Genomic DNA, 11,515 nt, shown 5'->3' on the forward strand with positions numbered 1-11,515 from the left:
AGTATCATTGTGCAATTCCCTGCATTATACTTGCATTTTACTTTTTTATTTTTACTATTTGATGGTTGTAAGGGACAGAGAGAAGGCACTTCTTAGCCCTCCCTGAAGAGGTAATCGGGTACAAAGAGACAGAGAGAAGGCACTTCTTAGCCCTCCCTGAAGAAGTAATTGGGTACAAGTGGAGTCATAACTGTGAAAGGTCATAAACAGGAATGCAACTGACATGAAGATGTGTACACAAGTTGTATAGATGGTGCTGTGGGGCAGAATGCTTGCTTTTGCTATAATCAATTAACAAAAGGCCAGTCAAGTACCGTTGCCAACCTTTCACATGGATAACTCATAACAGGCATGTCACGTTTATGGTACAATTAAATAACCGGGTTTTGTTTTTGCCAATTTGTCACCCAACAATTATCTTAATTCAGTTTTCTTGTTTGGTACTAACTGGTGTCCTTCTGCAATGAGTGAAGTGACTGGCTATTAAGGATACCCTCAACTACTTCAAGCCTCGTCAATTCGGAATTACCTTCTGTGCTGTCCCAATACTCCACAACTGCTTTAACAGCATTTTGTAAACTCTCTATCCACCACTAAGACCCGAGGAACTCCCTGGCTATTAAGGATACCCTCAACTACTTCAAGCCTTGTCAATTCGGAATTACCTTCTGTGCTGTCCCAATACTCCACAACTGCTTTAACAGCATTTTGTAAACTCTCTATCCACCACTAAGACCTGAGGAACTCCCTGGCTATTAAGGATACCCTCAACTACTTCAAGCCTTGTCAATTCGGAATTACCTTCTGTGCTGTCCCAATACTCCACAACTGCTTTAACAGCATTTTGTAAACTCTCTATCCACCACTAAGACCCGAGGAACTCCCTGGCTATTAAGGATACCCTCAACTACTTCAAGCCTTGTCAATTCGGAATTACCTTCTGTGCTGTCCCAATACTCCACAACTGCTTTAACAGCATTTTATAAACTCTCTATCCACCACTAAGACCTGAGGAACTCCCTGGCTATTAAGGATACCCTCAACTACTTCAAGCCTTGTCAATTCTGAATTACCTTCTGTGCTGTCCCAATACTCCACAACTGCTTTAACAGCATTTTGTAAACTCTCTATCCACCACTAAGACCCGAGGAACTCCCTGGCTATTAAGGATACCCTCAACTACTTCAAGCCTTGTCAATTCGGAATTACCTTCTATGCTGTCCCAATACTCCACAACTGCTTTAACAGCATTTTGTAAAGTACGTCTTACCACTTGACTCTGCTGCTAGCTAATCTCAGCTCAGTTTTTGTTTTTCTTTATATGAGTGCACCAAAATGTTTTGGCCTCTGTGTCAGGAATACTAGCAGCTAGACTCCTCTCTATGACCAGTATTTTCTAAACATTTTCCTTCCCTTACTGATTATCACTCCCTTCCAACCAGAGCAATTTACTTCTGCCCTTAGTCACCTACTGTAATACTATCTCAGAACTCTAGGTGTCAGTCTACCCAGGCCTACTCCTTATCCTCTTTCTACCCTTACTAGCTAAGCTCCTTACCCTACTTTTTCCTCCCTAGACCTGTCCCCCAGCTTTTCCCTAGCCTTCACTCCTTTTACCTTCTACCCTCTGCAGACTAGTCAGCTACTTTTTTCCTCTTCTTGCCTTTGTCTTGACCTTTACCTATTCTGCCCCAGAGCCTTTGTGACTCCTCTGTACCTCTGCTCTCTGCCCACTAGGTGTCACTCTGTCTACATCTAGTCTTACAGTACTGCTTTATTCCCCTACCTTATTCCTCCTATTTTCACCTTTCTCACTCCATTCCCTTTCCTTCTCTGCAGTGCTCTGTGACCCACTCCTCCTTACGCTACCTATCTCAATCCTTCTATCTGCTAGCTTTTTCTGTTACTTTTCTTTCCTAACTGGACTCTGTGTATCCCACTCCGTTAAGCCCTCTTGAGGCTCACTCCGCTCCCCTCCCTACCCCCAATTCCCACACACCCCCAGGGGTCCTAACCTTATACTTCCCTAGTCACACCCCCTTACCCTTACAACCTATCCTAATCTTTCCCGCTAAAAACTAAACCCCTCCCCTCTACACACTCTCCTTCCTCCTCCCTCTACTGCTAAACCTACCTCCTCTCCTCTTACTAGCTTCTCTCCGATTCCTCATTCAACTTTTTCCCATAAACTTCCACTCTCTTCACCATTCCCTCTACTTTGTACCTCCTTTCTCACCCCTATAGCTCCTCCTACTAAGTCTTTCCTTCTTTCTTTTTGCCTTATACCTATAACTCCTCCTCTCCAACCCTTTCTTCTACTATTACTTTATAACTGCCCTTACCTCACTACTTGTAAATATGACCCCATACTTACCCACCATGTTGATATTCTTAGCATTACTCTCTACCTCCCTTTATTCTTCTTACCTTCATCGAACACCCACTTAATAACCGGCCAGACTACATAAATAAACATACATCTATCATCCACACTTCTCTTACCTCATTCTTAAATTCTACTTCCACCCCTAGCTTTCACCTTCCTAAATTCCATAGGCAATCTCACCTCACCTATGCCTTACCCTCTCATAAAAAAATGAAACAACTAACCCTTCTTAAAAGCAACTTCACATACAGACCTAATACTCCTACCTTACAAGATGGTGACATTCACCCCAACCCCGGCCCTACATATCCCTCCCCACAAGTATCTAGGCCTAATGTCAATAACACCCTACTCATAGGACATCTAAATATATGAAGTGTAAACAACAAAGTACCCTACTTACATGCCCTCTTAGACACTCACCACTTTGATATTCTGTGCCTCTCAAGAGACTTGGCTAAAGCCAGCCACCAAAGACACTGAGATTATTCCCCAAGGCTATAATTTATATAGGCTTGATCGTTCTAAACGTAAAGGTGGTGGAGTGGCAATTCTCTAAGAACCATCTTAGCATCTCCACCCTCCCAGCCTGTCCAACCCAGGATGTAAGAGTTGAAGCCATCATCGCTAAACTCCAATTAAATGCACAAAAAGCCCTATACATCATCTGTATGTATATACCTCCAGGCAACAATATACCTATCTTAGAAGACTTTCTCAGTTGGGTTTCCACTAACTACCCCCAAGAAACTATAATTCTGGGTGACTTTAATATAGACTGGAATACTATTAATAGTGAAAACCCCTCCTGTCATATAAACCTACATGGTTTTACTCAATCCATTACCACTACAACAAGGCTTAATAAACCAAGTAAGAAACATAGTATCTTAAACTGGATACTCATAAACAAAGTCAATGTCTCATACAAAGTAGGAACGATGCCCGATGATCTCAGTGACCAATGCCTAACCTTCATCTCTAGAGAAAAGACTGACTATCAAAACCTCCCTAACATTAGAATAATACGCTCTACCAAACACTTTAAAACTTTTAGTTATGTACTCACCATAACTTCAGATGTTTGGGATCCATCTCACCTACATTCTGACTGATGGGTTCGGAGCCGATCCCTCGGCTCCAACTCGGCACGCTTATGCTATAGAGCGAGGCCTCTAATTGGCTGAGCTATCTTTATCCCAGGATGCACCACCACTAATCCCCCAGATCTTGTTTGTCCGCATTCATGCACACATGCACAACTTGTTTATATAACATTGTTAGATGTTTCAAGATAAAACAGGATTCGGACCTTCTGATATCCTCTGATCTCCAAGGAAGGGGGAAGGAGGGTGGGTTATTAGGAATGTAGGCGAGATGGATCCCAAACATCTGAAGTTATGGTGAGTACATAACTAAAAGATGTTATGTGATCCTATCTCGCCTACATTCTGACTGATGGGACAGCGTCCCTAGCACCTAAATCCCGGGTGGCTCATTGGAAAACACTCCTGAGCACTGTAGAACCAAATGAAGCTCGTCCTCTAGATGCCACATCTAATTTGTAGTGGGAAATGAAGGTGTGCAGGGAAGACCATGTAGCCGCAGCACAAATGTCACCAATAGCAAGCTTAGAATGAAATGCTACCAAGTAGCCATAGCCCTTGTAGAATGAGCCTTGACAGAGGTGGTAAGCTCTTTGTTAGAATAAATATAAGCTTGAGTAATACAGTCCCTGATCCATTTGGCAATAGTGACCTTTGTGACAGCGTTGCCCAATTTGTTTTCTGCAAAGGATACAAACAACTGATCTGTTTTCCTTGTTTGTTTGGTCCTATCTAAATAAAAACGTAACTGTCTGTGGACATCTAGTGTGTGGAATATAAACTCCGCTCTATTAGAGTATTTTGGGAAAAAAACTGGAAGCTCTAACGATTGTTGCAAGCATAAAGTAGAACAAACTTTAGGAACAAAAGAAGGATTTGGTCTGAGGGATACTCTGTATGAAAACCAAGCACGGGGGGTTTTACTGACAAAGCTTGAAGCTCTGAAACCCTTCTGGCTGAAGTAATCGCCACTAGAAAGGCTGTCTTCCATGATAGAAACTTTAGATCACAGGTAGCTGCCGGTTCAAAGGGAAAAGAAGTCAAGGCACGCAACACTATATCGAGATCCCATGGAGGTGCAGGATGAGAAATCAGAGGTCTTAATAGAGCAGCACCTTTCAAGAAGGTCTTACACAATCTATTGCTCATTAAAGGTGGGTCTATGGATTTATGAAAATTAGAAATTGCTGCCAATTGTACTTTGATGGTAGAAACTGAAGAGCCTTGATTGAAAAGAGAGGTCAGAAATTTTAGTACTTCTGCCACGGAAGTAGAAATGGGGTCCAGGCCCCGGAGTTGAGCCCAAATAGCAAACCTTTTCCATTTGCTAGAATACAGTTTCTTTGTAGCAGACTTGTGGGCTGAAGATAATATGTGCACAACATCTGGATCCAGTGTATGACTCCTAACTATCGTCGGAAGAGGAGGAGCCAGGCCGTCAATTTTAAGGTGTGTAGGGACTGGTGTAATAGTCCCGACTGATGAATCAGTAGGTCTGGGACCTGATCCAGGAACCATGGACCTTCCAGAGCATGTTTCCGAAGATAGGGAAACCACACTTGACGAGGCCAGTAAGGAGCAATTAAGATCATCTTGCTCCCTAAGAGATGCCTTTTGAATCACCCTGGGGAGGAGAGGAACTGGAGGGAAGGCGTAAAGCAGGCCGGTGGGCCAAGGATGGACTAATGCGTCCATGGGGCTCTTCCCCGGAGCCGGGGTTAGGGAGAAAAATTCTTTGCACTTCGCATTCAGAGTAGTTGTGAAGAGGTCGCAACACGGAACTCCCCATTCGCTGAAAATCTGCCTTGCAACTGTCATATTCAGAGACCATTCGTGAGGAGAGAGGATGGTTCTGCTCAATCTGTCGGCTATGACATTGGACTTGCCCGGTATGTGAGTAGCCACTAGGAAGCGTTTGCCCATTCCCAGACTCTCATGGCTTCTCTGCAAAGAGGATAGGATCTGGTCCCTCCCTGTTTGTTCAGGTACCAGACAACTGACATGTTGTCTGAGTGAACAGCAATTACGCCCTGAGGGAGATAATCGTGAAGGGCTTGAAGGGACAGGAGTACTGCCCTCATTTCTAGGATGTTGATATGAAGAGGAGTCTCTTCCGGGTGCCATTTGCCTTGGACTGACCTGCCCAGGGAATGCCCCCCCCCCCATCTGGGAGGCGTCCGTGGTCAAAGCGGCTGTCGGAGGAGGAAGAACAAAGGGTCGTCCCTGATTCAAATTGGAGGACACTAGCCACCAGCGAAGGTCCCGTTTGCAAGATTCCGTGATCCATATGAGGTGATTGAGAGGGAGTTCCTGAAAGGACCACTGAGTTGAAAGAAGCCACTGAAGGATTCTCATGTGCAACCTTGCCAAGGGAACTAGCAGAACCGTGGCAGACATGGATCCCAATAACTGCAGGACCATTCTGGCTGGGGCTTTGGACCTGGGGAGTAAGGCTCGAACTTGATTTTGAATGGTTTGAATTCTGGCTGTAGGTAGATAGACCCGCATCTGGTTTGAATCTATGTCTACCCCTATGAATCTTATTCTTTGAGATGGCCGCAACACAGACTTTGGCCAATTGAAGGCGATTCCAAGGGAATTGCCCAGTGATATAGTGGCTTGTAGGCTCCAAGAGAAGTAGATGCTTGGAGGTGGCAGTTAGGAGCCAGTCGCCTAGGTGCGGAAACACCTGGAATCCTAGACTTCTCAGGTGAGCAGTCACTACTGCCAAGCATTTGGTGAACACCCTGGGGCTGTGGTGAGACCAAAGGGCAGCGCGGAACTGAAAATGACTGCCTCCTAGGCTGAAGTGCAGATGTCTCCTGGACGTTTGATGTATCCTGATATGATAATACGCGTCCTTGAGATCTATGGAGCACATCCAAACACCCTTCTCCAACAATGGGAGAATGGTTTGTAGAGTGACCATTCGGAACTTGGACTTCCTGACTGAACGGTTTAGGATGCTTAGGTCCAAAATGGGCCTCAAGTCCCCGGTCTTTTTTGGCACCAAAAAGAATCTTGAGTAAGTCCCTAATCCGATCTGGTCTGCGGGGACCGGTTGGATGACTCCTTTTTGCAGCAGCTTTGAAATTTCTGAGGCTGCGGTATCCCGTTGACTGGGTGGCGGGTCCGGGATTTTTTTGGACTGAGGGGGGGGGTGAGAGAATGGGATGGAGTAACCTCCGGCGATAATCCGAAGCACCCATCGGTCCTGAGTGATCCCTTCCCAGGCCTTCAGGTAAACGACCCCCGACTGGCTCCGGAGCAGCACAGCTGGGCAATCCATCAGGGACTATGAAAAGCTGAAAAGCCACGAAAGGACTCGCGGTCTCCAGTGTTGTGAGGGCCTCTGCCGCCTCTGGGATGACGTCTTCCGGATGAATTTCCCCCTCCTCTGCCTCTGGAGGGGGAACCTTCCTGCTGAGAGGAGTAAGACTTCTGAGATCTACGGAACCACATTTTCCCTCCTCTTTTAGCCTTGGGATAAGGCCGAAAGGGAGTGGAAAATCGTGCCCCTACGGCAGTCAGAGTCTTACCCTCCTGTTCACAGCGGGTAAGTGTGTCTTTTACCTTTGGTCCAAACAGGGAGGACCCATCAAAGGGGGCGTCGGCAAATGAAGACTTAAAGGCCTCCGTGAAATGACACAGGCAGAGCCAGGCTTGTCTCCGTAGAGCAATGCCTGTACCCGCCACTCTACTGCCTTCAGCATATAAATGAGCCTCATGGACGAGTTCGAAATGGACGACATTGTAGCCAGCTGAGATCCAACCGTCTGGGCCAGCTCCTCAGGCAGGTTACCCAAGAGGGTATCGGATAGCTCCTTAATCAGATCCCTCTGAAATTTCGTAAAGTGCGTCAGGTAGTTCAAAGACCTCAGTGTAAAGGCCGCTGAACTAAGGGTGCGCTTAACGTACCGATCCATGCTCCTAGACTCCTTATTAGGATGATGGACAGACGTAGAAGCCTCTGCTACATCTTGCTGGGTAGCAGATGCCACCACCATAGCATCTACAGCCACACCTTTAGTAAGGAACTCTCTATCCAGGGGCGCCGAGAGAAACTTGTTCGGACGAGCGGGCACCGGTTCCACAGAGTCTGTTGTTCCCACGCCCTTCGACAGATCAAATCCAAGAGCTCATCGAAGGGCGGAGACACCCAGGAGGCGGAGGGCTGAGCCCCAAAGGCCTTCAGGAACACAGACTCAGCAGAGGGAGGTTTGGACTGCCAGCCGCCTCGTTGTTTTAGGGCTTCCAGGATGTCTGCAAAGGAGACATCATCCGAGGACGACTTGGGGGACCCCTCTGCATCATCGAGATCAGTGTCAGATGTCAGAGACTCATCAGGGGAGTCAACGTGCTTCCTCTTGCACGTTCTCTTCCTGGGAGGTTCTTCCGAAGAGGCTTCAGAAGGACCTCCAGGAGGGGGAGAAACCCCAGCGGGGGTAACCTGAGGCCCAGGGGCTCCGCTGTCTACGGACAGGGGGACTGCCAACCACCCAGTCTCCAAATGTAGGGAAGGAGCTGGGGAAACTGTGGAGGTAGCCAAGGAAGATTTGGCTAAAGCACTCCTCATAGCCCTGAAGGCGGGACCACCAGAATCCTGGGAGGGTCCCCCCTCCATGGCCACGACAGTGGACGGTACTCCCGCCGCCGACGCACCAAGAGGGAGACTTGGGACCGAAAGCATCAATCCCGAAGCCTCCCCCCCAGGGCCGAAGTAAGAAGTCCGTGCACTGAACTCCGACCCAAGAGCCGGAGTCGGAGCAAGGGTCGGGCCCGACCCTAACACCTCCACTGGTTCCACCAGCACCTGCTCCAACAGTGCCGAAGCTGTTGGAGGAGGAAATACAGTAGGGGAGTGGACCACCGGCTCCGAAGCCAAATGGGCTGGAGCCGAAACCATCTTTTGGAACACCGGAGACTGGAAGAGTCGAAGGAGCACCCTGTTGATGTCCGAATCAGACATCTTGGATGATCGAGGATACCGATCGGGCCCGAACCGATTTCTCCATCGGCTCTGAAGGGCTCGGGGACCGGCTCCGAAATGACTCAACAATTATCGGCTCCGAGGAAACTTTCAAGGAAATTTCCCTCGGTGCCGATAAGGACTTCGGCCCGAGGGGAAGAGTCTGAGCCGATAACCCTTATCGGCTCCAATATCAGTGGAGCTGATGAGGGTGACCGCCTCGATGCCCCAGACCTGGCTCCGAACCAGGGGCCTCAGGCTGGTGGCATCGAGGCAGGCCGTTCCTCGGCTCCGAAACCAGAGGGGTCGAGGCTGGAGGCATCGAGGCAGACCGTTCGACCTCGGCTCCGAAGTCCGTGGAGCCGATGGAGAAGTCTGCTTAATTTTCTTAGCGGTCGGTTCCGACTGACTGGTCGGAGCCGACGCTTTCCTCTTTTAGAAGGAGACGGAGAGGAAGATAAAGCCTCCTCAAAGGAAGGATTGATTAATCCTTTGAGGATTAATTTGTTTTTCCTCTCCTGGAGGACTCTGGAAGAGAACGCATGGCATACACTGCACGATTCTTGCAGATGTTTAGCACCTAGACAATAGACGCACGAGGAGTGGTCGTCCGTTATGGACATTTTGAAGCCACACCTCGTGCACTTTTTAAACCCAGAGGGTTTATGTTCTTTAGACATAATCAGGCTAAAATACAGATAACCACAACTAAACAAACAAAGGGTTTGACACACAAGAAAAAATATATATATACCACTAGATTAGTGTTAAATATTTAAACTAAAGAACTTTTTTTTTTTTTTTTTTTAAACAAGACTGTTCAAAGAGAAAGAGAAAGGAAGAAAAAGAGGGTCAAGACCCTCTAACTTAAACGGGTACTTGACCCACACACAACCACTAAGGTAGTAGAAACCACAGGGGAAGGCCCCTCTAACTTAAACGGGAACCTTCTCTGACAGGAAAAAACATGAAAATCTCAACCAAATTTCACAAAAAACACTCGTACACAAAGAATAGCCATTAAAACAGCTTTTGGTTTTAAATGAAGCAAATACTGACAGGAAAATGCCTAATAAATAGTACTTAGCCCAGCCAATGTTGAGACCACGTCCAAGCTCTGTAAGCGGCAAACGAGATCTGGGAGATTAGTGGTGGTGCATCCTGGGATAAAGATAGCTCAGCCAATTAGAGGCCTCGCTCTATAGCATAAGCGTGCCGAGTCGAACCCATCAGTCTGAATGTAGGCGAGATAGGATCACATAACATCTGACTCATTTCAAAATTATCTCAAAACATGCAACTGGAACCTTTTGAAATCATTTCCTCGTAATGAAGCAGTATCATTCTTCAACTCGACCTTCCTTTCCATTTTGGATAAACATGCCCCTGAACACTCTATTAGAATGAAGTCTAATATAGCCCCATGGCTCTCAAAGGAAACAAAAAAATTAATTCATACTAAAAATAAAATTTGGGCCAAATGGAGATACCATAGAATCAGCTCTGATTTTCTTCATTTTTGCCAACTTAGGAATCTTACAAAAAAAAGCTATAATCTCTGACAAAAAAAAAAAACTACTTCTGTGAACTTCAAGAAACCCATTTTAATAAACCCAAACAATTCTGGTCTTCTATCAACAAACTCCTTTCACCTGGAACATCAAAAACTCCCTCCCCTCTAAACGCAGACCCAGATACCACTAACCATACTGAAAACGCTTTTAATTCCTTTTTTATAGAAACCATTCAATCTCTTGCTAGACAACTGAACACCAATAACTTTTACCCTCCAAATAATCTAATTGACTCCCCCCACAACTTCACTCTTCATCCTATCTCTACCTCTTTCATCTATAAGCTTATTCTCAAACTGAAACCCTGCACCCCCTCTGCTGACAAACTCCCTTCTCTCTTTCTTCAAAAGGCTGCTAAACAGAATGCATACCCAATATCTATACTCATAAATAGGACTATCCAAGAGGGAACCATACCAGATATATGGAAAGTCTCTCACATTATCCCACTACACAAAGGTGGTAGCTCTATTGATTACACTAACTTTAGACCTATTGCTTTTCTCTCACCTCTAGCTAAGATAATGGAGAAATGTATCCATCAGCAACTTATTCAGTATCTCTCTTTACTCAATATTATAGCCAACTGTCAACATGGCTTTAGACCTCACAATAGCACCTCCACTGCCCTCCTTTCCTTTGTTGATACCATCAACAACTATCGTAACTCCAATCTTTTCTCCTCTGCTCTATTCATTGACCTCTCTAAAGCTTTTGACATGGTGAACCACTCTTCCCTTATTAACATCCTTGTATCCCTCTCATTTGATAACCTTGCTATTAAATGGTTTACTTCTTATCTAAGCAACAGACAACAAGCCGTTCTTTGGGACAACCATATCTCTTCCTTATTGCCTGTTTCTATTGGAGTCCTGCAGGGCTCCATTCTTGGGCCACTTCTCTTCTCCCTTTACATAAACGATCTTAACACTGTAATCTCTCAAGCTACCTGCATCCAATACGCTGATGACTCCACTATTATTTGTTCAGCATCTACCTCCTCAGAGCTACTCTCACTAACTCAAACTACCTTTAACACTGTAGAAACTTGGTTTACTAGACGGTACCTCCTCCTCAATGCTAATAACACTAAACTGCTCCTTTTCACTCCTACCACTCGAGCCTCCCCATTAAACTTCAACATCTTGTCAAATGACACCACTGTCATCTCTCCTGACTTGACAACAAAACTGCTAGGAATAACCATTGATAACAATCTCACTTTTGATCAACACACCAACATCATCATCAAAACAGTTAACAAAAAAATAGGGTCATTATACCGTATTAAGACATTTCTCACACCTTCTACCAGAGCTACTATCGCCCACTCCCATCCGATATCTACTCTATTTTACTCCTCACCTATTTTCACTAACCTTAAGAAGGCTAACCTAAATAAACTAGCAATTTGTTAAAATAGCATTGCCCGCTTTGCCACCGGTAACCCTTTCAGAACACAATTTCCAAAACCCCCGGT

This window comes from Protopterus annectens, chromosome 17.part0 (genome assembly GCF_019279795.1).
Source record: "Protopterus annectens isolate FY-2018-M chromosome 17.part0, PAN1.0, whole genome shotgun sequence".
Taxonomy (NCBI): domain Eukaryota; kingdom Metazoa; phylum Chordata; order Ceratodontiformes; family Protopteridae; genus Protopterus; species Protopterus annectens.